This window comes from Hyperolius riggenbachi, chromosome 9 (genome assembly GCF_040937935.1).
Source record: "Hyperolius riggenbachi isolate aHypRig1 chromosome 9, aHypRig1.pri, whole genome shotgun sequence".
NCBI lineage: Eukaryota > Metazoa > Chordata > Amphibia > Anura > Hyperoliidae > Hyperolius > Hyperolius riggenbachi.
Window position 1 is genome coordinate 55,783,067 of NC_090654.1, and position 21,954 is coordinate 55,805,020.

Below are 21,954 nucleotides of genomic sequence, written 5' to 3' on the forward strand. Positions count from 1 at the left end.
TATTTTCCAGAATTACAATTGTTGGCCTGCTTCTTTTTTTGTTTTGTTTGTGTTTTTATGCTTTGTACCTTTTTGGTGAGGATTGGTATGGCTATGGGGAGGAGGAGGCCATTATTAGAATTTGGGGGTGTATTTAAATCATTTTAAATACACCCCTGAGTTCTACTCTGTAGGTTGCAACAATTTGTAATCACCAATCAAGTTCCCTTAGGGCTCTTTCACACTAGAGGCTGCGGTAGAAAAGGCTGAAAGTCAGCCTTTTGCTTAACGCCAATACATAGCGTTTTCAAAGAGTTTTACAGCTCATATGAAAACGTCCTTTTTATTTCTATAAAAATAAGTGAACAAGTCAGCTGTAAAATGCTTTGAAAACGCTGAAGTTGGCGTTTTCCATTGACTATCATTGAAACGCCAACAGCCAACTTCGGCTGTAAACAGCCCTGAAAAAGCTCCTGGGAGCGTTGAAACGCAACGCTCCAAAACGCCGAGTTAGATGTGAAAGGTAAAATGAAAGTCTATGGACTTTCATTTCACCTTAGAAAACACCAACTTCGGCTGTGGCGTTAAAACGCCGAAAAAGTCCTCTGGTGTGAAAGGGCCCTTAAGGGCCAGTTCACACTTGGGGTGCTTTGGTAAGTAGTTTTTCTGCTCTTTGCTGATAGCCGGTATTCAGCAAAGCACTGCAGTAAATCCTTGCAGTGCCTGTGATGTGCGTATATCGCAAAAGTGCGCTGCATGCAACATTTTGCAAAATGCAGTTAGCACCCCAGTTCACACTTGGGGTGCTTTGGTGGGTAGCGTTTCTGCTCTTTGCTGATAGCCGGTATTTAGCAAAGCACTGCAGTAAATCCTAAACAGTTTATATGAGTATGCAGTTAGTGCAAGCAAACCTGTGTAAATGAAGAAGCAGAGTGTACCTGGCTGTGCAACATATGTCCAGCAGTGGCATTTTTAGCAATAGCATTGGAGGCAGTTGTGGATACAGAGTAGTAGTTTCCAGCAGAGTCCTGTGGCTGTTGAATCCTGTTTGAATTCCTGGGTGAATGCTTGGTAAATTCGTGGTAAGTTGTAAATCACTTTGTAATAAATGGCACTTACATAGCAAAGAAATGAACAGCGCTACTTAAAAACAGATGTGTGCCTACCTGCAAAAAAGTGCAAGCCCCACTTATGGGATAAAATACACACTGAGCATACACATGACCTGTCTACCACTTGGAGGATGTTGGTTTCCTGTAACAGCTTGCATGCAACTTGTTAAGTACTCGTCCCTCCCACTGTCGAAGAAGTCTTTCCTCCATGGGAGGGGACCTAACACTAACTAAATCCTACCTATGCATATGCATAGCCTGGGCGCGCTACCAAGTAAAATTGAAAATTGCGCAAAAAAGTGGGAGCAGAACATCACCAGGCCGCCTCCGAATGGCCTCTGCTCAGAGATGCGCTGAGCCCCCCCAGAAACTACAAACGCACCTTGAACCCAAACAGAGGCTCTGCATATACACCAAAAGCAAAGCTGTTAAGAGGGAGCAGCTGACCAAAAATAAATTAAATTAGTACATAGCAAAGAAATGAACAGCGCTACTTAAAAACAGATGAGTGCCTACCTGCAAAAGAGTGCAAGCCCCACTTATGGGATAAAATACACACTGAGCATACACATGACCTGTCTACCACTTGGAGGATGTTGGTTTCCTTTAACAGTTTGCATGCAACTTGTTAAGTACTCGTCCCTCCCACTGTCGAAGAAGTCTTTCCTCCATGGGAGGGGACCTAACACTAACTAAATCCTACCTATGCATATGCATAGCCTGGGCGCGCTACCAAGTAAAATTGAAAATTGCGCAAAAAAGTAGGATCAGCGCATCACCACACTTTCAATTATGATTGGCCAATCACTGACCAATTTTACCAAATGGGTGTAGTAATGAGAGATTACCTACCCAATCTGTTCGTAGTTTTCAATATCTGTTGAAACTCATACTACATGGAGATGATAAAATTGGTCAGTGATTGGCCAATCAAGATTGAAAGTGTGTACCGGGCTTTAGGGAAACATGGAAAATTCCTTTACCTGCACTGAGCATTAATTGTACATTGCGATATAGCTGAAAGCAGCTGATTCAGTGTAAACCAGCCCTGCATCTATGTGTTTTTAAAGGGACCCTGAATTAAAAATGATATTGGTACTTACCTGGGGCTTCCTCCAGCCCACCGTAGGCTGCGAGGTCCCCCAGGGTCCTCTTGGCTCCTCTCCCAGTCCTGCTGGTGGCTCTGTTAACAGTGACTTTTGGGCTGAAAGTTGTCCATATACTTCCAGGAAGTTCACGTTCCGCGTCAGCATGACGGCCAATGTTACAGTCTGACGCAGGATTGTCACTCCGGCCAGCGTGATGATGCGTAGCGGCTGGCATGAGGACGCAGAGCATGGTCTTCCTGGAAGTATACGGACAACTTTCAGCCCAAAAGTCGCCATTACCAGAGCCACCAGCAGGGCTGGGAGAGGAGCCAGTAGGACACCGGGGGACCTTGCAGCCTATGGTGGGCTGGAGGAAGCCCCAGGTGAGTACTAATTTAATTTTTTATGACTGCTCAGCATTCCTTTAAATAAAAGCTTTTCATAACCCACTGCTGCATGTACTTTTTATGCATTATGGCCCAATACATACAAATGTGCAGGAAAATGCACAGCGACTAATAGAGAGTGCAGAACAACTGTACAATTAAGATGCGTTATCTGCCGGCGGTGTAACTCTGCAGCTCCCATATCGGTTTAGCTTCTGCAAAATTCAGGTTCTGCCTCACAAACCCAGAGCCGGCATTTTCATAGGGTAAAGCTAAGGGCCCCTGAGCCCGCTGCCACACCCCCAGGTCTCCCCAACTTTCTTGTACTCTGCAGAGTGTTCAGCTGCAAAGTGAACTCCCCTGTCCGGCCGGCTCGCTCCTCCGTCAGTATGTGTGCTCCCGTCTTTCCTCTAGCTGCCTCTTCATGGCATATTATTACATAACAACATACCGCCAGGTCACGGTGCAGAGGCGCCCCTGCAGAGAGGAAGACAGCAGCGCATGGACTGATGGAGGAGCGTGTCGCCGGACTGGTGAGTTCACTCTGCAGCTGGTTCGGGACCCGAAGGGGGTAGATTTATGAGAAACAAAGGGTCCTCTAATGCAGTATGCAGTTTCCTGGATGGACGGGGATCAGTCTCAGGGGTAATCGGGCAAGAACAGCGCTGGAGATTTGGGAGCTGCAATAGGTGCCATGTGAATTACGGCTATAGCAGCGCTCAGCCAGTAATTTGGGCGCCATTAAAAGACGAAGCCTAAATTATGATAAAAGCAGCACATGGAGGCTGCCATATTTATTTCCTTGTAAACAATGCTGGTTGCTTTGCTCTGTGCATATGAAGTATAGATTTTCCCATACTACACAAATCCATGGGGATGCAATCAGGAGGTGCGTAGACCGGGCCTGTGAATCTAGCTGCGGCACTGCAGGTGACTGGAGCATGGCAGGATCACGGCACGAGCACAGGGCAGCTGCAGGCTGTTGGTAGAAGTGAAACCGTTTTCTTTTTGCTTTAGGTTTCCTTCAAGGCCCTTTTCCACAAGCGGCTGAACTGCGCGCTTTTCACTGCTTATCAACTGCTCGTGGAAAAGGGCCCTTAATCACCTGATTTGCAGGACATACTGATGTTATTCAAGGGACACGCTACCAGTCATTTAAAGTGCCACTTAAGTGAAGAGGTAAAATGACTTTTAGATATCCCACGGTTTTGTGTTCTATTTTTAAAAACTTAAAGAAAGCGTATTTATTGTTTTGTCTCAGCTGAATGTAACAGTCTGTCTCTGTGCCTCAGAGTGCTGAAATATATAATAATAAACCGAACATTTATATAGCGCTTTTCTCCTTTCAGACTCTAAGCGCTCAAGAGCTGCAGCCACTGGGACGCATTCAAGAGGCCACCCTGCAGTGTTAGGGAGTCTTGCCTTGAACTTCTTACTGAATAGGTACTGACCCTAGCCAGGATTCAAACCCTGGTCTCCCATGTCAAAGGCAGTGCCCTTAACCAGTACACTATCCAGCCACTAGTGCTCTATTCAGAAATATGAAATATTGACCTTTTTATATTTCTATCCTCTCCTGGCAGAGAACTGGGCTTCCTAGAATAAAGTAGTTTATGGCTCTGTAATTCCTTATCAGTAGTCTCACTGGGTCCTGACTGGAGAAAAACTGTTAAGGTGCCCATATATCAGGAGATCATGGGCAGGTTCGACAAAGACAAATTTAACTCTAATCGAATTTGATTAGATAAATTTGTCTGTTAACCAAAGCTGCCCATATACTGCAGGCCAATTCCCGTCCGATTTAAGCATGAAATCTTAAGGGAATCGGCTGTGCCCACCGCGTCCGCCCAGCCGCTGCCCCCCTAATGTATAAATGTGCCCCCCCAGTGTGTGCATTTATACATTACCTGTCCTGTAGCAGCCTCTGCGCAGTGTCCGTAACGTCCGAGCGGCTCTCTGTACACGCAACTGGCGCATAGTGTCTGGCGTTGCACGCTGTGCGCTGGTGGCGTGTACGGAGGCCACCCGGAGGTTACAGACACCGTGAGGAGGCTGCTACAGGACAGGTAATGTAAAAATGCACACACAGGTGGGCACATTTATACATTAAGGCGGCAGCGGCGGGGGTTTCGTGCTCATTTCAAAATCGGCCGCCATACCGCCGCATACCCGAGCAACCAACTTTCGGTCTCAAATTGGTTGTATCATCGATTGGGTCTGCACTTGATGGCACCGATTTTCAACCAATTCGATAATAATCGGATTGGTTGGTCAATGGACCGCCAAATAGCCTGATGTATGGGCACTTTTAGTTGCATAATACAATATTACCTCTTTCAGGCAGAGAAAGAAGAAAAGCAGTGCTTCTGTTTTTCTTCATGCACACAAATTGTGAAGCAGCCCATTGATTTCAATAGGCTGCAATTCTGAATTTAGATGTGTGCATGTGAACAGTGCTGCTCAAATCCGGATCCGGGAGATGCCCGGATAGTTGCTATCTGGATATCTCCCAGTAAACCTGTGCGGGGGGGGGGAGGGGGGGTCAATCTTATCTGTCTGAAGTCTTTTTCGTCCGTCCCTCGGTGCCTCGCACGATGCGTTCCACACGCGTCACATGATTACAAACACTTCCTCCTTCAACCCGGAAGGAGGACGTGTTTGTAATCACGTGACCGCCGCTTGGACCGCATCGTGGGAGGCACCGAGGGACGGACCAAAGAAGACATCAGACAGGTAAGATTGACCCCCCCCCCTCCTGCACAGTTAACGGGGAGATATTCGGATAGAACTATCCGGATGCCTTCTGGATCCGGATTTGAGCATCACTGCATGTGAAGTCAGACACAAAAAAACCCTAACGGAAACAGGGGCCTTAAAGAGAACCCGAGGTGGGTTTGAAGAATATTATCTGCATACAGAGGCTGGATCTGCCTATACAGCCCAGCCTCTGTTGCTATCCCAAACCCCCCTAAGGTCCCCCTGCACTCTGCAATCCCTCATAAATCACAGCCACGCTGCTGACAAACAGCTTGTCAGAGCTGGCTGTGTTTATCTCTATAGTGTCAGTCTGCTGCTCTCCCCGCCTCCTGCAGAACTCCAGTCTCCACCTGCATCCCTTCCCTCTCTGCTGATTGGAGGGAAGGGATGGGGGCAGGGACCGGAGCTATGCAGGAGGCGGGGGAGCAGCTGAGACTGACACTACAGATGTAAACACAGCCTCACAGCATGGCTGTGATTTATGAGGGATTGCAGAGTGCAGGGGGACCTTAGTGGGGTTTGGGATAGCAACAGAGGCTGGGCTGTATAGGCAGATCCAGCCTCTGTATGCAGATAACATTCTTTAAACACACCTCGGGTTCTCTTTAAGGTATTCATTTTTTTCTGCTTTGTTTTACTCAAAGATGGTCTTTCATACCTTTTTTTTCTCAGAGATGTTGTCCTCCGTGTATCTTGTTTCTTGTGAGCCAGGGGCTGCATCCAAAGGTAATGATGTAGAGCCCCATAGAGTGCCATGGCAGATTTGTATGTCCCAGAATGCTAGTGGGATGAACATTGCGGTTCAGGCTGGTCAGGTGATCACACTTTTTCTAGGCAAAAACAGATATTTAGAGACATCTGTATTGATACAGAAGAAAGGGACAGCATTAGCAAGCAAATCTGGATGCATGGAAGTCAGCTGTGTGCTAACCCTCTCTACTGGCACTAAATACAAAATAAGGGCTCGTTTCCATATAGTGCACTTTTATGTACACTTATGGAAATGCAATCGCAGGGACAGCAGACAGTGCATAGACTGCACTGTCTGCCATTACCATTCATGCACGGTGATTCAGCGCTGAATCGCTCATGGTTTGCTGCATTTCGGGGTGCTTTAGCCCGTCGCAAGCCCCGCTCATCCGCCGAGTGTGACGTGTAGCCACTGGGCTCTGCGCTTCAATGGAAAGAAGCCCTAAGGCTACACAACCATCAGCAGATGTATATCTGGATCTGAAGTTACTAAGGCTGGTTTCACAGTGGGACGTTACAGGCGCACGTTAGAGCAGCCTGTAACGCAGCCCACCGCACAGTAATGAAAAATCAATGGGGCTGTTCACAGTGCGGACGTTGCGTTACATTGTAATGCTGCGTCACAAGACAACGTACTGCATGCAGTACTTTGGACGCGGCTGAGCCGCGTTAGACTGCTTGCACATGCTCAGTAATGTGGGGGAGGAACGGAGAGCGGCCAGGCACATGGCTAATTAATATTCACTGCACATTATGACGTGCAGTGTTTACTTCCTGGAGCAGCCGCTCTGTGCGGTGATTGGCCGGCGGGACCACGTGATGCCGCATGCGCATAAGAGTGCGCATCACGGCATCACTGACGCCAGAGTGAGCTGCACAACGCGGCTCACTCTGACGTCCAGATCCAGCACCACCAGGCGTTCCGTTAGGGGGACGTTATGCGACCTTAACCTTAACCTCTAACGCAACGTCCTGGTGTGAAATTAGCCTAAATAAAATATAAGTAACCAGAAGGGGGCTACAGCAGCTTCATATTACACACTCGACCTCCCTGTTATACCGGACTGTTATAAAAGTGAGGACACAATCAACAATAAAAAAGTTTATTTGCATTTGAAATTTTCAGTTGCTGGAACCTAGATACATTCTCTCATTTTCTGTCACATCAAGGGTCTTTAAAGGCGCTTCTCATTTTCCAACCTACCCAAAACTTAACGTGGATCCGAGATAAACTTTTACTCATTGCATAATTGTGTTCCTTTCATTTAGTTTATGGGGCATTCCTCAAGCCAAATACTTTTTTGTTTTGTTTTAATACTCTAAATTCCCTACAACTAAACAGGCCTCGCCCACAGCTCCTATTGTGCCTTGGCACTGTAGCAAGGGCTTATGGGAGCTCAGTCTGGGCAGGAGGAGGAGGAGGTTGTTACTAGCCATTGATTTCAGAGGCAAAGGGGAGGATGGAGGAGGAGAGGGGACTACATTTACACACAGGCAAGCTGATAGCATCTCCAGCCCTTAGCCTGTGACAATGTGACAAACAGAACATGGCTGCCCTCATTGTATCACAGGAATAAATAATCATAAACGTTTGAACCTGTTTGCAGCTAGATATGCTGTGTAAACTATCTAAACTTTAGATAAGATATATAGACAAGTTACTTGTTATAGTTAGTTTTTCATCTCGGATCTGCTTTAACCTCCCTGGCGGTTAATTTTTTTTTTCCAAATTGAAAAAATCCTTTTTTTAAAAAAAAATAAATTTTTGTTTCATGTAAAGCTACCAGAGTGGTAGCTACATGAAACACCACTAGAGGGCGCATGTGGCCCTCTAGTCCGATCGTCGCCGGCATCTATTGCAAACAGGGGAACGCGTATATAACACGTTCCCCTGTTTGGCTTCTTCTGTCGCCATGGCGACGATCGGGATGACGTCATGGACGTCAGCCGACGTCCTGACGTCAGGCACACCCGATCCAGCCCATAGCGCTGCCCGGAACTCATTGATCCGGGCAGCGCAGGGCTCTGGCGGGGGGGGGCCCTCTTTAGCCGCTGCGTGCGGCCGATCGCCGCAGAGCGGCGGCGATCAAGCTGTGCGCGCGGCTAGCAAAGTGTTGGCTGCGCGCACAGCACTTTACAGCTTGTAAATCGCCGCACCAGGGGCTGAGATCTCCCCCTGCGCGGCATAGCCCGAGCTCAGCTCGGGCTTACCGCCAGGGAGGTTAAAGGACTTACGAGGCGAAGTTAAGAAAAAAAGTTAATGACCTGCCTCATCTTTTAAGGCACAGAGGACGCCGTCCGCGCCCTCTGTGCCGATCCGCCGGGTCCCCCCGCTCATTAGCCCCCCGGGCCGGCTGCCGACCCCACGGCCCGGGTCGAGCTCTCCTGCCTCTCGTAAAATGGCCGCTTGCTCTGGCTGCGGCTGAGCAGTCCGCATAGCCGCGAGTGCGGCTGCGCAGCTCTAGGGCCATCCCCCCCGATCCACGCTATGCAGCCGCGGCCAGAGCAAGCGGCCATTTTACGAGAGGCAGGAGAGCCCGACCCGGGCCGTGGGGTCGGCAGCCGGCCCGGGGGGCTAATGAGCGGGGGGATCCGGCAGATCGGCACGGAGGGTGCGGAGAGCGTCCTCCGTGCCTTAAAAGATGAGGCAGGTGATTAACTTTTTTTCTTAATTTCGCCTCGTAAGTCCTTTAAAGAGGCACTTAAGCCTCAAACCTCATACTGCATGGAAGTAGTAAAATTGGCCAATCAGAATTGAAGCAGGTACAGTGAGTAGTCCTCATGCCCACTGCCCCCCCCCCCCTCCACATTCACTTCCATCCCCCTCTGCTCTCTCCTAGGAGCCAGCAAAAGCTGATCTGGGTCAGCAGCAGTGCACAAGCGTTAGGCCTGGCAGCACAGAGCCGGGACAAGGTCCTTCAGCACCCAAGGCAGAGACAGCAAAGTGCGCCCCTGCATCCCTCCCACCCCAGCCATCACACACTAATTGCTATTAGACTAAGAGGCGCCCCAGGGCCCCTAACGTCCCCAACACCTTAATCTCTAGTTATCTGGCTTGCAGTCACTGCTATGTATGCCCTTTTGTTATTTCTTTGTGCTTCAAACACAATTGGGAATGACAGCTGAATGAATTGTGCGCCCCCTCCTACACTGCGCCCTGAGGCTGGAGCCTCTTCAGCCTCTGCCTCGGCCCGGCCCTGCTGCCGGGTCTAGTGCCTGCCAACCCTGAAGCAGCTCCTGCTGGCATTTAGGAGAGAACAGAGGGGGATAGAGGTGAATGGGGACACACATGCGTCTGTCGTTATCCGCTGTTTCAGTTTCAACTGACGATCATTATGTGTGTGCAGAGGCCGCAGATCGCTATTGCTCGGGCAACAGTAAAGTTCCGTCCGGTAGGATTTTTAATGATCCCCGATGCCCAAGCACAACCATTCACAATGCTTTTTACTAGCCCCACCCACTAATTAAAGCGCCTCCGTCATACGCAGATTGTCGTCCCCTCTGCCCACCTCCATAGCAACAGAGCACATTGCTGGCCTCAAGTCTAGAGGCATGTCTGTACAACATCATTCCCCGAATTATTGCCCGAGGGATCGTTTCTCGATCTCTTATGGGTGACATTTCTCGCATGTGTGTACATAGCTTCAGCATATCGAAGCCATAGCAGCCACCTTGTGGAATATGAGCCAGCCCTACACACTGCCAGCTAAACTCCCCACCTCCCCTTCCCAAACTGCACCATAATATGGCTGAGCATCACCCCATACACAGACCTCAGGTATAATATCGCTCAGCATCGCCCCATACACAGACCTCAGGTATAATATTGCTCAGCATCGCCCCATACACAGACCTCAGGTATAATATCGCTCAGTAGCGCCCTATACACAGACCTCAGGTATAATATCGCTCAGCATCGCCCCATACACAGACCTCAGGTATAATATTGCTCAGCATCGCCCCATACACAGACCTCAGGTATAATATCGCTCAGTAGCGCCCTATACACAGACCTCAGGTATAATATCGCTCAGCATGGCCCTATACACAGACCTCAGGTATAATATCGCTCAGCATGGCCCCATACACAGACCTCAGGTATAATATCGCTCAGCATCGCCCCATACACAGACCTCAGGTATAATATCGCTCAGTAGCGCCCTATACACAGACCTCAGGTATAATATCGCTCAGCATCGCCCCATACACAGACCTCAGGTATAATATCGCTCAGCATCGCCCCATACACAGACCTCAGGTATAATATCGCTCAGCATGGCCCTATACACAGACCTCAGGTATAATATCGCTCAGTATTGCCCCATACACAGACCTCAGGTATAATATCGCTCAGCATTGCCCCATACACAGACCTCAGGTATAATATCGCTCAGCATCGCCCCATACACAGACCTTAGGTATAATATCGCTCAGCATCGCCCCATACACAGAACTCAGGTATAATATCGCTCAGCATGGCCCCATACACAGATCTCAGGTATAATATCGCTCAGTATTGCCCCATACACAGACCTCAGGTATAATATCGCTCAGCATCGCCCCATACACAGACCTCAGGTATAATATCGCTCAGCATTGCCCCATACACAGACCTCAGGTATAATATCGCTCAGCATCGCCCCATACACGGACCTCAGGTATAATATCGCTCAGTATTGCCCCATACACAGACCTCAGGTATAATATCGCTCAGCATCGCCCCATACACAGACCTCAGGTATAATATCGCTCAGCATCGCCCCATACACAGACCTCAGGTATAATATCGCTCAGCATGGCCCTATACACAGACCTCAGGTATAATATCGCTCAGTATTGCCCCATACACAGACCTCAGGTATAATATCGCTCAGCATTGCCCCATACACAGACCTCAGGTATAATATCGCTCAGCATTGCCCCATACACAGACCTCAGGTATAATTTCGCTCAGTATTGCCCCATACACAGACCTCAGGTATAATATCGCTCAGCATGGCCCCATACACAGACCTCAGGTATAATATCGCTCAGCATCGCCCCATACACAGACCTCAGGTATAATATCGCTCAGCATGGCCCCATACACAGACCTCAGGTATAATATCGCTCAGCATCGCCCCATACACAGACCTCAGGTATAATATCGCTCAGCATCGCCCCATACACAGACCTCAGGTATAATATCGCTCAGCATGGCCCCATACACAGACCTCAGGTATAATATCGCTCAGTATCGCCCCATACACAGACCTCAGGTATAATATCGCTCAGCATGGCCCCATACACAGACCTCAGGTATAATATCGCTCAGCATGGCCCCATACACAGACCTCAGGTATAATATCGCTCAGCATCGCCCCATACACAGACCTCAGGTATAATATCGCTCAGCATCGCCCCATACACAGACCTCAGGTATAATATCGCTCAGCATCGCCCCATACACAGACCTCAGGTATAATATCGCTCAGCATCGCCCCATACACAGACCTCAGGTATAATATCGCTCAGCATCGCCCCATACACAGACCTCAGGTATAATATCGCTCAGTATCGCCCCATACACAGACCTCAGGTATAATATCGCTCAGCATCGCCCCATACACAAACCTCAGGTATAATATCGCTCAGCATCGCCCCATACACAGACCTCAGGTATAATATCGCTCAGCATCGCCCCATACACAGACCTCAGGTTACAGACACAGCCTAGAAGATCACAGTATGCCAGATGACAGGCCCGAGATTCAGGTCAGGAGGCCTCTGTTAAACATGATTTCCCCAGCATTATTGCTAAGGGCTCATTCACACTACAGAACACATGCATGAATGCAATTTTGTGCATGCGTTTCAATTGCATGGAATGCACATTGAGGTGTCTCAAAGCGCAGACATTGCCAGCAGCAACACAATAGAACCCATTGGGAAAATGTGTACAGTGAAAAGGTGAAAAGTAACATGAAAGTCAATAGACCATGTCGATGGCACACTATGTGCAATGTGTCAAAACTGACAGCGCAGCACTTAGTGTGAATGAGCCCTAAGAAGAATTGCAGGTGATGTTTTATGGCTCAGCAGCTGTGCAACTTGGTCTGCAGTGTGATACAGCTGAACCAGTAAGGGCTCTTTCACACTAGGAGCTGCAGTGTGCGTTTTGACGGACCGCTCCCTGGCTGTGTTTAGAGAGGTAACATGAAATCCTATTTGACTTTTGAGCTAACTTTCACATCAGACAAAGCATTCCAGAGCAAATACGCTGTAACACATGTGGGAGCTTTGTAACGTCCAGCCTCGGCGTTCTCCCGTCGGGTGAATTAGAACTACCGCCACTAATGAGCGTTGCACCGCAACTTCCCGACGTTCACGCCGCAGGTAATAATGCGTGCACGAAATTGGTTCCTGCACACGTTCTGTGATGTGAAAGAGCCCTAATGATTGCTAGAGTTCAGGTAAAGAGATGGAGGTGAGCCCAGAATTAGATAGCCCTCCTATAAGCTGAAGTGGACTGTGTTATCAATGTAAATATAGTCCACCAGAATGATAAGTCCACAGTAACAGCACAAAGGTAATGATTGTAAACCTAGTTGCAGAAACAAGTGTTACATCATTGCATAAAAGCTGTGCTTTACCATTATACAGCCTGACAATATATGCTGTGCCTAGTATTAATCTTCTTTTAATATACAGCATATATATATTACAGTATAGTCAGCAATGCTATTGCATACATTACATATAGCACTGGCCGGGTGAGCTGGAAGCGCGAGGCATCTGCAGCAGGTGAGGTGACCGGAAACATGCCCTCTGCAGACACAGCACGCTCGAGACACTGACAGCCAGAGGAGGTGGACGAGTCACCGCTCTGCACAGCCGAGGAGGAGAGTCCCGCCTACGCCCTTGGAGGCATCACACGGAGCAGCCAGGAACCAGGATCGCGTATGTAAGCTGGCAACATTGTGTGCGGAGCTCCCTCTTGTGGCCGGACTGTAAAATGTCCATGGAACTTGTGTGCGGAGCTCCCCCGTGTGGCCGCTATAGAAGACTTATTGATGTACATAGACACTGTTAGGAGCCAGTTCTATGGGAGGGCTGTGTATATATTGTGAGTCTGGGGAATACAGTAGTGAGTGAGCCTGCTGTAAGGGACAGGGCTGCTGTATATGGATGCAGGTGGCTGCAGACTGAGCTGCACGTGGTCAGGGGCGCTGCTGCTGCACATGGCAGGCTAAGCAGACAGGAGTGCTCTCCCCCGGCCAGCAGCCCATACTGGTACTTTGCATTGTGTTTTATAGTCCGTTCACACTGCACGCATTTCCAGCCGCATTTTGGAAACGCGTGCAGGAGGCCGACACGCACGACATCAGACATTGCATAGAGTGCAATGTCTGATGTTCACACTGCATGCGTTCCGGACCTGTGCGGTCCGGGAACGCATGCTGCACGCAGATTTTGACAAAACGCGTGGCTGTCCCATTCACTTTTCAGTGATGGGATCAGCCACGCAACGCACACAAACGCGGATGGCCATGCGTTCGTACGCGTTGCGGTCCGCACGCGTTCCGCACGCTGGCCATCCGCATTTGTGATCTGACCGGGCCCTAACAATTATGAAACCAGCAACAGATAGCCTCAGCAACATTGCATCACACTGCGTTTAGTAGGGCTGAACGATTTTCGGTTTTAAACCGAAAATCGCGATCAGCAGTGTGACGATCTTGAGATCGTCAGAGCTGCAGTTTTTGCAGCTGCTGATTCCTGCTCTGCTTCCGGCTCCCTCCTCCTCAGTCGCGTATAGCAAAAGCAGAAATGCTCCCTGTAGGTGCTGGAGAGGAGGCCAGTGAGGGGTTAATGAGTCGGATCATTCCCCCTCCCTCTCCGGGTGACAGCCAGGCTGGTTAATGGGGCAGACAGGCATACACAGGAAGGATGGGCTTGTCCCGCCCCCCCGTCGCCCGGAAAATGAGAAGAGCCTGAGAGACGCACGCACTGCCCGGGGAGCCGAGCCATTCACGCAGTAATTAATTAACACTTCTGTCTGCTCTCTACCTGGCAGGAGACAGTCAGCAAACTACTATTATGGCCCATACTCACGAGGGACTTTTGTCGCCTCAACACGCGGCGCGCGCGTGTTGCGGCGACAGGTCGCCCGTGAGTATGGGCCGTCGCGCGCGCACCCCGAACTGTCGCCCGTCGCTCATGTCGCCATGCGATTGAAAGTTTCAATCGCATGGCGACAGTCGCCGCTGCACCTCCCCCGCAACTGTCGCTAGTCCGCGTGAGTACGCGGACTAGCGACAGCAACCTCCATTGTGGTAAATGGAGCTTCCGGCGGGGGGAGGAGGAACGTCGGCGACAGCTTCCGTCTCACCGCTGGTCCCTCTTCCGCGTGTGTACGCGGAGGGACCTGGCGAGGAGCTGTCGCCGGCCTGTCGCCCACACGCTCACGTGTGCTGGCGACAGGCCACTTCTGCAGCCCGTGAGTACGGGCCATTACTGTGGTCCCCTCTCTGCATGCCCTGTGGTGTGTGCTGCTGCGTGCCTGGGTGACAGTGACTGACACTGAAAATGTCACCCTGATAGGCTACATGGGGAGTCATTGTTGTCATGTGATGTCACACAGTACTGAGAAATGTATAGTAATATAGATTATAAATATATAGATATATCTCTATCTCTTACGCAGCGCTGTACAGGGTATATTGTCTTGTCACTTAACTGTCCCTCAGAGGAGCTCACAATCTAATTCCTACCATAGTCATATGTCAATATATGTACCATAGTATAGGGCCAATTTTCAGCGTACAGTCAAAAATGGCGTGGGGAAAAAATGGCGCAGTGATAAATCTTTTAAAACGGTATTTATAGTTTTAAGGATATGCAGTAACTTTATTTAAAACGCTATTTATCGTTGGTCTGACCCCCGCCCCTCATGTCCTGCGGTGTCCCCCGGTTCCTGTCTTCTGCCTCCCCCGCCCCCCCCCCTCGCACGTCCAATTTTGTCTCCCAGTGATTTCATCTCTGCCCCGGACTGGAGTGTAATGCTACAACAGTCCTACCTAAGCAGATCTTACGAACAGCTGGTGGATGTATCTGCTCGCTGCCGCTGATGACTTTCTGATGCACCAATCACGCTGGGGGCGCTGCTCCAGAACTGCCAATCACCGCTGCTCATGTCTCTGCTCCGTCTGCTAATTGGACGCGATGGTCTCGGAGGCGGGAGCATTGGGTCCAATTAGCAGACGGAGCAGAGAAATGAGCAGCGGTGATTGGCAATTCTGGAGCAGCGCCCCCAGCGTGATTGGTGCATCAGAAAGTCTCCAGCGGCAGCGAGCAGATACATCCACCAGCTGTTCGTAAGATCTGCTTAGGTAGGACTGTTGTAGCATTACACTCCAGTCCGGGGCAGAGATGAAATCACTGGGAGACAAAATTGGACGTGCGAGGGGGGGCGGGGGAGGCAGAAGACAGGAACCGGGGGACACCGCAGGACATGAGGGGCGGGGGTCAGACCAACGATAAATAGCGTTTTAAATAAAGTTACTGCATATCCTTAAAACTATAAATACCGTTTTAAAAGATTTATCACTGTGCGCCATTTTTTCCCCACGCCATATTTTCCTGACCCGAATTTTCAGTAGCCAATTAATAACCACCTGAGCGGTCTGGACGAGCTCAGCTCGTCCAACACCGCCGGAGGCTGCCGCTCAGGCCCTGCTGGGCCGATTTGAATGAAATAAAAAGCAGCACACGCAGCCGGCACTTTGCCAGCCGCGTGCTGCCTGATCGCTGCTGCAGCGCGGCGATCCGCCGCGTGCAGCGGCGAAAGAGGGTCCCCCCAGCCGCCCGAGCCCAGCGTAGCCGGAACAAACAGTTCCGGCCAGCGCTAAGGGCTGGATCGGAGGCGGCTGACGTCAGGACGTCGGCTGACGTCCATGACGTCACTCCGCTCGTCGCCATGGCGACGAGGTAAGCGAAACACGGAAGGCCGCTCATTGCGGCCTTCCGTGTTACTTCTGGCCGCCGGAGGCGATCTGAAGAACGCCTCCGGAGCGCCCTCTAGTGGGCTTTCATGCAGCCAACTTTCAGTTGGCTGCATGGAATAGGTTTTTTTTTATTTAAAAAAAACCCTCCCGCAGCCGCCCTGGCGATCTTATCAGAACGCCAGGGTGGTTTTAACTTAACTGTAGTTTTTTTTGGATGTGGGGGGAAACCGAAGTGTCCAGAGGAAACCCAAACAGACATGGAGAGAACATACAAACTCCTCGCAGGGCTAGGACCAGGCTAGAATTTGAACCAGGGACCCAGCGCTGCAAGGCAAGAGCACTAACCACTACGCCACTGTGCTGCCTTATATATATTTTTTTCTTCCAGTAGTAATAAGCTGCATAAAAGGGGCACCTATTACTAAATTCTACACCTGGGTTAAGCCTGGGTTCACACACGTTGAGGTTTTGTGTCATGGATGGTCAGAGCGATCTGATCCATCGTTGTGAGTAGAAAATCGTGTATTGAATCGAAATCGCAATTTCTGGCAGAAATCGTTCAATTCAATCTTTTCCTAAAATCGTTCAGGCCTAGCGTTTAGTGATGTTCACTGTATACAGGCCTTACATCTACAGACATGTTACTATATGCTGCTCTGGGTGCACCGGCAGCATTGAGGAGGGGAGGAGCAGCGACATATTGAAGGGCAGGCCAGTGTGTCAGTGCCAAGCTGTGGCTAACAAGGTGACAGCTTCTGCTGTATTGCTGGGAGATCAGGGGGCGGAGCTACCCAGTATGACAGCACTGAGGGGAGGAGCAGCCACATTCTAAGGAGCGGGCCAGAATACTCTAGACAGCCGGGCCCTGTGTATATCACATAACCCCAGCATTGCAGATAGAGGGAAAGTAACTTAGGGTGCCTACACACATCCAACATTGATTGGCCAATTGCTAGCCACTTTTACCACCTCAAGGTAGAGTGAGAGACTATAAATACTGAGACCAGCTTGTGCAAGTAAGCCTCTCGTGACATGGCTGTGATAAAATTGGCCAATGATTGGCCAATCAAAATTGGATGTGTGTCCCAAGCTTGAGTGTGGATAGGCATATGCACCTCACTGAGTACATAACTGCATGATGCATGTACAGCAGTATATACAGCGCAGCACACACGCTCCCTCACCTTTCCCTACTGTACATAATGCCTCACCAATCCACTAGCATGACTCAGCAATAGCAGAGGGGCGTGGTCACGTGTCACTGCAGGTGCCATCCTCAGCGGTGCTCCAGCTGCCCACCTGCACATGCGCGTCACAATAGCTGATATGACGTCACCTCCATCCACTAGCATGACTCAGCAATAGCAGAGGGGCGTGGTCACGTGTCACTGCAGGTGCCATCCTCAGCGGTCTCGAGCGGTCCACCTGCACACGCGTCACAATAGCTTCTATGACGTCACCCGGCACTCAGCCTCCTCGGCTCGCAGACGGAGCAGCAGCAACATCGGAGGCAGACGTGCGGCCTCTCTCTCTGCATCCCCGATAGCCAGGAGCTCTCTCAGCCCCGACATTCTCAGGCAGAAGCTCCAGGAAGGAACAAGCAGTTATACCGGAGCTCCCCCTAGCGGCCGGTAGCATGAATTACACAGTGAGGTAGGATGGATACGATACAATTAGATGTCTAGTAGAAATAGGTTTATGGCACCCATCCTGGGCTGGTCAATTACTTAAAAAAAAAAAACTGCCTTGAATCGTTTTGGTAGCAAATATACATGGTTAGGGTCTTTATCCTGAGGGGGACTTTACCCTGAGCAGCGGTCATTGACCACAATGGGCTCTATTCTCAAACAGCCAAATTTTCCGCAAAATTTTACTGCTATATTCCCGCCAGCGGTAAACTCCGCATTTTTTCCACATTTCACTAATATTTTCCGCATGAGGGAAAAAAAGATGCGGAAACAGCCATTATTCATGCGGGAATCATGCAGTAAAAAGGTCGCATGAAAAAGTGTTTAAAAAAAAGTTAAAGTCCAGCAAGCACAGCCCTTAAGCCTCCACACTTCATTAAAGTCAATGGGAGGCGGAATATATCACCTACTACTTGTAGGTGATGAGAAATCGGTAATTAACGACGAAATGATGCGCCTGAACATTTTTGAGAATTGATCTTTTATTACGGAAAATACCGACTTTTGCGGAAATTTTTCTGCATGAATCCCGCACTTTTACCACACTTTTTTTCCGCATGCGGAAAAAACATGCGGAACCTTTTCAGAATTTCAATGTGGCGGTGTTTTGGTCAGTAACTTCCCGCATGCACTTTACCGCATGCGGGAAGTCTTTGAGAATAGAGCCCAATGTCCCCTTGCAAATCTCTGCCTCTAAATCGAACCACAGCCCCGTCCCCCGCTAGACCACAATAAGCCCCACCTCCAATGTCTGTTATGCTCCGCCTACAGTCATATGCTTGTGTGCAGCTGGATGCAAACTTGGAGAGGTGAGTTAAAGGGAATCGTATTAAGTAAAAAAAGAAAAAAAAGAAATCAAAGCAGGTTTAATTTACCTTGGGCTTCTACCAGCCCCCTGCAGCTGGCCTGTGCCCACGCTGTCACTAAGCTGCCCTCCAGTCCCCCTCAGCGATCCTCTTCCAGACTGACTGGCCACTGCGCACATGCGGCTCCTCAATAGAGTACATTTCAAATCGGCGCCGGTAGACTTGGGCGCAGGATACAGCGGTATATGGCTGATCCTGCTGCTGCACAAGTCCGGGCCATTTTAATTACTATTCCCCCTCCAGGTCGCCATGGATAGTGGGGGAATGAAATAATTTGGCTTCCAGCGATTGCTGGAGGCCGAATTATTGTGTTTTTTAAGCAACTTCGGCTCCGTCTTCTGACGGAGCCGACGTTACTCACTGAGCGCCGCTATAGACTGATAGCATCTCCAGCCCTCAGCCTGTGACAATGTGACAAACAGAACATGGCTTCCCTCATTGTATCATAGGAATAAATAATCATAAACTTTTGAAGCTGTTTGCAGCTAGATATGCTGTGTGAACTATCTAAACTTTAGATAAGATATATAAACAAGTTACTTGTTATAGTTAGTTTTTCATCTCTGATCCGCTTTCAAGGGGCTCTTAAGCCTCAAACCTCATACTGCATGGAAGTAGTAAAATTGGCCAATCAGAATTGAAGCAGGCAGGTACAGGGAGTAGTCCTCATGCCCTCTCTCCCCCCCCCCCTGCCCCCTCCCCATTCACTTCTATCCCCCTCTGCTCTCTCCTAGAAGCCAGCAAAAGCTGCTTCCGGGTCAGCAGCAGTGCGCAAGCGTTAGGCCCGGCAGCACACATCATTGTGCACAAGTCAATGACGCGCACACGCCGGGCCTAGTGCCTACCAACCCTGAAGCAGCTTCTGCTGGCATTTAGGAGAGAACAGGGGGGACAGAGGTGAATAGGGGGGGGGGGCAGTGAGCATGAGGACTGCTCCCTGTACATGCCTGCTTCACTTCTGATCGACCAATTTTACTACTTCCGTGCAGTATGAGGTTTTACCTACACAGTCTGCTCATATTATGCAGTCTATTGGCCCTCACACTACATAGAGGTGGAAAAATATGTCAATTATTGTCCAATCAAAACTGCATGTGTATATGCACCCTAAAGCTACGCACACACATGCGTCTGTCGTTATCCGCTGTTTCAGTTTCAACTGACGATCATTATGTGTGTACAGAGGCTGCAGATCGCTATTGCTCGGGCAACATTGAAGATCCGTCCTGTAAGATTTTTAACGATCCCCGATGCCTGAGCACAACTATTCACAATGCTTTTTACTAGCCCCGCCCATTAATTAAAGCACCTCCGTCATACGCTGATTGTTGTCCCTCTGCCCTCCTACATAGCAACAGAGCACATTGCTGGCCTCAAGGCTAGGGGCGTGTCTGTACAACATCATTTCCCGAATTATTGTCCGAGGGATCGTTTCTCGATCTCTTATGGGTGACATTTCTCGCATGTGTGTACGTAGCTTTAGCGTATTGAAACCATAGCAGCCACCTTGTGGAATATGATCCGGCCCTACACACTGCCAGCTAAACTCCCCACCTCCCCTTCCCAAACTGCACCATAATATGGCTCAGCATCGCCCCATACACAGACCTCAGGTATAATATCGCTCAGCATGGCCCCATACACAGACCTCAGGTATAATATCGCTCAGTAGCGCCCCATACACAGACCTCAGGTATAATATCGCTCAGCATCACCCCATACACAGACCTCAGGTATAATATCGCTCAGCATCACCCCATACACAGATCTCAGGTATAATATCGCTCAGCATGGCCCCATACACAGACCTCAGGTATAATATCGCTCAGCATCACCCCATACACAGACCTCAGGTATAATATCGCTCAGTATCGCCCTATACACAGACCTCAGGTATAATATCACTCAGCATCGCCCCATACACAGATCTCAGGTATAATATCGCTCAGCATCGCCCTATACACAGACCTCAGGTATAATATCACTCAGCATCGCCCCATACACAGATCTCAGGTATAATATCGCTCAGCATTGCCCCATACACAGACCTCAGGTATAATATCGCTCAGCATCGCCCCATACACAGACCTCAGGTATAATATCGCTCAGCATGGCATTCATTTTAAATACACCCCTGAGTTCTACTCTGCAGGTTGCAACAATTTGTAATCACCAATCAAGTTCTCTTAAGGGCCAGTTCACTCTTAGGGTGCTTTGGTGGGTAGTGTTTCTGCTCTTTGCTGATAGCCGGTATTCAGCAAAGCACTGCAGTAAATCCTTGCAGTGCCTGTGATGTGCGTAAATCGCAAAAGTGCACTGCGTGCAACATTTTGCTGGCAGTTAGAACACCATTCTCATTCTCTGGAATGAGACTGAAAAACGCAATCACTGCAACATGGAGCCACAGTTGCTTAGTAGAAATGCAATCACACTCCGTAGGCGATTGTGATTTGCCTTTTGCGATCCCAGTGTTGAAGCGGCCTAAGGGGGACCAGCTGGATCCCAATTAATTATCAGGTGGTCGTTGTGTTCCCCGACTTTGCACTTGAGGGTGTAAGAGTGGTACCCTTTAAGATCACCTATCCCCCTCTTCCCTCTCCAAAACGCTATACTCTATTCCTCTCTCACTCCCATCACCTAACCCGCCCTAATAGAGTCTACCTTACCATGGTGGGCCGGCTTACAATCCTATTTGCCAAAATGTGATTTAGTTTTAGCCAACTGGATTAGCCAAAGGACTCTGTTAAAAAAAGAAGATAATAAACTCTCTTAGATGGAGATTAACTAATTAGCGCCCTTTTTTATTAAGCACGTTTCAATTTAAAAATTGTATCGTTCCCATTTTTCCAATAGCAACAGCACGGCGATGAACATGTAAATTGCATTGCCGGGTTTTTGCTAGTGCAATTGGTAGTTCCCAGAATTACAATTGTTGGCCTGCATCTTTTTTTTGTTTTGTTTGCGTTTCTATGCTTTGTACCTTTTTGGTGAGGATTGGTATGGCTATGGGGAGGAGGAGGCCATTATTAGAATTTGGGGGTATATTTAAATCATTTTAAATATGCCCCTGAGTTCTACTCTGCAGGTTGCAACAATTTGTAATCACCAATAAAGTTCTCTTAAGGGCCAGTTCACTCTTGGGGTGCTTTAATAAGTAGTTTTTCTGCTCATTGCTGATAGCCGGTATTCAGCAAAGCACTGCGGTAAATCCTTGCAGTGCCTGTGATGTGCTTAAATCGCAAAAGTGCACTGCGTGCAACATTTTGCTGGCAGTTAGAACACCATTCTCATTCTCTGGAATGTGACTGAAAAACTCAATCACTGCAACATGGAGCCACAGTT

General features: G+C 49.2%; 1 long non-coding RNA gene across 1 annotated transcript in view; it reads right to left on the minus strand.

Moving 5' to 3' along the window:
- Nucleotides 1-5,996: 5,996 nt before the first annotated feature.
- LOC137531594 (uncharacterized) overlaps nucleotides 5,997-21,954 on the minus strand; it is a 96,951-nt gene continuing 80,993 nt past the window's right edge. The window contains exon 3 of the long non-coding RNA XR_011023679.1: nucleotides 5,997-6,152. This is a non-coding gene — a long non-coding RNA (uncharacterized lncRNA). The remainder of the gene's footprint in view (nucleotides 6,153-21,954) is intronic.